Below are 5,447 nucleotides of genomic sequence, written 5' to 3' on the forward strand. Positions count from 1 at the left end.
TTTAATCGGCTTAAGTGTAATTTAACTTATTTCTATGACTTTAGCCCCGTTCTCCACCGCGGACCAGCTGAAATCGGTTAATTAAAGTTGTACAAAGTTCGAAGCCGATTTCATGCCGCGTTGAATCAACAAATTGTAAACTTTTCCGTACTATCCAACTGAGGATTGTGGATTGGGGGGCGGAAGGCTCGGGACGGGCCGTTCAAAAGGAGGCCATCATTTGTACTTACTTAAGTGCTTGATCATGCTGATATCATCACCTGGCAACTTTCCTTTGTGCCCTACGTACCCACAATGCAATTAGCGGGGTCTGCAGACGCCAGGTGGTCTCCAGTCTCTCCCATCTCCACTCTCATAGCCGCTGTGACCCGCAATCTTAAATCGAAAATCACCAAGAATCGGTAAAGAAATAAATACAAGAAATGTAATTTGTATTACATTATGGGTGCAGCGAAGTTGGCAGAGGGTGCGAGTCGAAATCGATTTGCTCTTCCTGGCGATTCTCAAACTTACTTAGACAACGCACAAATTTGTAGACTTTGTCTATGCGATTTTAAAAGAGCATAAAAGCACGCCTTTCTATGCGATTCTCAAAATCTTTACTTAGATACACTTATTTCTTATGTTATTTTCTTATGTTTTGAATTAATTGTAAACAAATTATAGATATAACTAGATTTGATTTGTTCAACTCATATTTTGTACTAAATATTTAAAATTAAATTAATTATTATTTTTAATTATTTTAATGTTGTTCCCTTTAAATGATCTCTTTTTATCCAAACCGATATACCCAAATTAAGGGCACCGCAGCCTCAATAAATCGAACCGCTGTGTTGACAGTTATTGATCGATGATATTGTAAACACAATGTCCAAATTAATTTTTATCTCGCTCTCTGTTTTTGTGCTTTTCTCCGGCCCCAGTGATCTTTTGCCTTCAATTGTACAAACTCATTTTGTTGATCTGTAATTGACTTTTATTTTGACTTCGGCGGTTGGTCTAATGAATCCGCTTAAGCTGTTTCTAATGCAGATTTCCACGTTTTTCCTTCATCTGCCCCTTTTGAAAGTGTCAGAGAGAGAGAGAGAGCTCAGCGTTCCAATAAGTGACACTGACTAATGTGGAATCATTAATCTCGGAGCTGCTTAGCGTCACTCATGCTGGCCGGGCAGCCATCAATACGCATCAAAATCGAATGCGAATTGTGCATGTTTAAACGGACGCAGATGCAAGCACAGATGGGGTAAGATTACTAGATATAGGTAAATGTTAAATACAAATATATAATTTTATTTTTTTATTATGTATCCAGAATTATGAGAATACACAAAACAAAAAACATATATATGTATATTGGAAATATGACAAAAAACCATTTAATGTGTTAGATTACTAATAAAATTTCATTGGTTTCAAAATAATTAATTTACCAACAAGCTGATGAGGAGTTTACCAATTTTAAAAAAAATCGGGCTAAGAAAATAAATAGTTTAAACCGACTAGTTACAGATATTAATTCCATTCCCCTAAAAACCAATTTAGATTTGAAGTTTGTGTAATAAGTTTATAATTTATCGTTGCAGTCATAAGTACTACTATTTTGACTGCAGGTGTGGCTTTACAGCCTGCATGACGAATGTGCGACCGCTGCGTCTCGGTTGGGTGTCGGTCGTTTGGTGTCCCTGATTTGCCTTCATTTCTAAGCCCGGTACTCAGTGCCCATTTCGATTCTTATAGCCTGGTCCAAACCCATTCTTGTTTCCCATTTCCTCGGACATTTGAGTCGAATACGGCTGTGGACGTGGACGTGGACGGGAATGTGAATCTGGACGTGGCTGTGGATGTGGACAAGGCGCGCAATCAAGCCGTGTGTCTGGCAGTCAACTAGTCACTCACTTTGGCCAGAGAGACTGCGTCAGTCCGTCAGTCAAATGCTCGCTTTAATTTCGCTATCCCCTCAGTATATAAAAACAGAGGAAAAAATACAGTTTCAAGATTAAAATTACTATTTACAGATCAAAAATGCTTGTACATTAAAAAAATGGCAAGTAGTAAATAACAAAAAATGTATAATGATTGTTGTATTAAAAAGAGATCTGGCTGCACAAAAAGAAACGTATGATATTACGAGGTAAGGTGCAAATATGAATCTCTTGAGAAAAATGTAGATGAATGTTTTATATGAATATTCAATTTGTGCAATGTTTTTTATTATATAAAATAAAGAATTTTTGTATATGCAATATTGATAGCAAGGTGTTCATTTTGATTCAACAAAAAATATATGTTGAAAAGGTAAATAATTTTCATTGATAAGTCAGTGATAAAATATGTTAAAATAGTTTTCAGTGTATAGCTGCATGAGTTGCTGGAACTGCATGACTACCGGGCATAATTTCTGCCCGACCGAACGAAATATGGGCTCGAAATGAACACATTGCCAGGTTGGCGGCTCTGCGCACGCGCACAGTTGTTGGCCAGGCTAAGAGGCCCCTTCGTGAATTTCCGGATATCCCCCCATTTCCTTCTGCATCCTCCACTCCAATCTGCGGTTCGTTTTGGCCTGGCGACACTCGTAACCGCAGGGCGAAGGCGCAGCCCGTTTTCGATTAACGATGACCATGGTTGAGGACGAAGACGAGGACGCGGATGGAGGCAACTTGAGCGTGTGCCAGCCAAGCGAAATGCAGTTGGAGGCCCCACAGATCATTCGCAGAGCTAGAGCTAGGTTACACTTCGAGAAATTACGTTTAATAAATTTAAAGGATATATATTTGGTTCCTTATACTGTAACTCAATAACGACTTCAATTTGTAGCTTTGCTTTTTGGCTACAATACTGGCTTACAAATTTTGAAGTCAACTGTTGTTAGCTTGCATCAAAAACTAAATTTTTAACCAAAAAAATGAAGACTGAAAACAATTTCATAAATCTTATAATGTTTTCTAAACTATAAAATAACTTTTTTTAAACACGCGTATTAATCTTTTGACTTCAGTCAAGTTAATAAATAAATAAATCAATACATAAATTAAAACTTCATTATATCTCTTAAATGTATAAAACTAATTTTTAATATAAACCTTGTGGTTAACCACAAAAGACTAAATTAAATGTGTTTAAGTTGGTGACAGCTGACAGTTTATGCTATTCAGTTATTTATACCGGAATATTTAAGATTTTTTTTTGTGATCTACAATATTTTTCCGAGTGTAAGTCCGAGTTGAGGTCTAAGTCCGCGGCAACGCCTTCGGTTTACATTTTACAATCCTAACAAGGTTAGGCCGGCCGATAAACGGAGCTGCACTCGTTTGGTTATAAGGCTAGGTTGTGATCTGAGGTTTCCAGCTGAAGTTGCAGCCGAGGTGGGAGCCGGAATGGTAGTTTGTGGGGGGGGAGGGGGTTTGGGCATCGGAACTCCGAGCTTGGAGCTGGAGGTGGCACATGCCTAACCAGCAACCACGCTGCTATGCAAACACACACACTAGGAGCGGAATGGTGGCCATGGCTACGAGCTGTACATACGGAATTGCACATTAAAAATGAGCAATGGGAGTGGGCGGTGGGGCGGTGGGGCGTGTGGTGTGAGGGGAGCGAGCGGGTTGATTCGAGCCGAGCGATGTCTTTTTCTGTGGCAGAACAAGGTTGGCCTGGCCTGCGACGCCGCTACACTGGAAAAAACTTCCAATTTATAATAAATACACCGCCATAAACAATTAGAAAATTCTAACTTTATTACACTTTTACAATTATTTTCAATCTGAGTAAGTATAATTCCAGAAAAATTAATTTTAATAGCCGTTTTAAAATTATGCTGGCGTAAATTCTAGCTGGAGTTGTACTTTTCGGACCTAATTTTTTATAAGTCTGCAATTATTAATTAAGTTTAATAGGTGCTGTTAATTATCTGAAAAATGTGGAATTTCTCGCAGTGTACCGCCGACTCTGGTTAATGCAATTCGGGCGAAAGGCGCACAAAGGGACAGCGAACAAGATGCCGAGTTGCTGATTGTGCGGGCAGCGCGGTTGACGCAGGCAGAGGCAGCCGCAAGAGCTTTTGTCGCCGCCACAAACATGGAATATGACAAGCTGGTGAGGAGCAGGATGGGATCTGGATGGGATGGGATGGGATGGGATGGATCGGGATGGGTTGGGTCGGGCTAAGAGGAGAAGGAGGAGATACTGGATGTGGATGGTTGCCCGGCATGCAAAGCATTGTCAAGTGGGGAGCAGGCCAAGTGCTACACAAAAACCAAGCGACAAAGAAACGTCGCACAACGCAGCCGACGCACGTGAGATGTGGATGCATTTGATACACTGAGCGTAAATAAAATATGAATTAATATTAAAGAGGCAGCTTTCCATATAAATTTATTTATATTGGGAGTTTATTACATTGTTGTGATACATTAAAGGAAATGTTGTCCGTTTAAGGGAACTTTTTCAGATAGATTGCAGCAAATAAAGCCATTCTTGTTATTTATTTTCTTTTCTATGAACCTAGAGCTCTAACTTCTTGTGATTGCGATTTTCTTAGTCAATTGCTGATATTAATTTAACAGGTTTATACAATATTTAAATGTTGTTATAAAGTTTTATCTTAAATGTAGACGGAAATGTTAGTGCTTTAAAACGTTTTTTCTCAGTCTCACATTGGATTGGCACACACGTTTGCTCTGCTTTACTATTTATTAAAACCCCAAATGTATATATTATTCGAACGATATTTTTCGAGTGTAATATTTAAGTGTGTACGTTGGCTTCCTTGTGTGGGCAGGGAAAAAAGCAGGAGAAAGAGAGACGGAGAGAGCGAGAGACAATGGCGACAATAAAAATGCGATCGCACAACATGCTCCACAGATAAGTTAACGCAAAGTGACAACGTACAACTTTTAATGGAATTGTCGTCGCCAAAGGGGCGGAGGGGAGTGGTATCGCGACAGGAGGGGTATGGATATATGACATTGCCAAGAAATCGTCTCCACATTTGGAGCGCTGCCAAGCTGGTTGAGCTATGTTTACTTAAAGGATACGTAAGCCAACTGGAAAAAGGGACCTTCAACGGCTGTGGTATTGTATTCCAATTCCGATACCGATCAGAAGTGGGCGGAGCGGGGGCGACACCCACGAAGAGCGATCGGCTGACACGAGCAAGAAAATCGCCTTCGGCAGCTACTGTGGCACAAGTTAAAGAGAGAGAGAGAGCCGAAAGCGCGAGAGGGAGCGAGTAGCGATCAAAGAGAGCGTCTGCTCCCATTGGAAATTCGCAGTTGCAGCGGCCCACGCTTCCAATTGGAGCAGGTCTACTACTAGGGGACTTGTCTCTTGCTCTCTCTTTTGAGCTCTCTCCTCGCTCTCCCGCTGACTGGTCTTTCTGGTTTTTGTTTTGTTTACGATTTTCGCTGGAAAGGAGAGCAGAGGCCGAGCCGCCAAGCCAACTCGAA

The sequence above is a fragment of the Drosophila gunungcola genome (assembly GCF_025200985.1).
Source record: "Drosophila gunungcola strain Sukarami chromosome 3L unlocalized genomic scaffold, Dgunungcola_SK_2 000003F, whole genome shotgun sequence".
NCBI classification, from domain to species: domain Eukaryota; kingdom Metazoa; phylum Arthropoda; class Insecta; order Diptera; family Drosophilidae; genus Drosophila; species Drosophila gunungcola.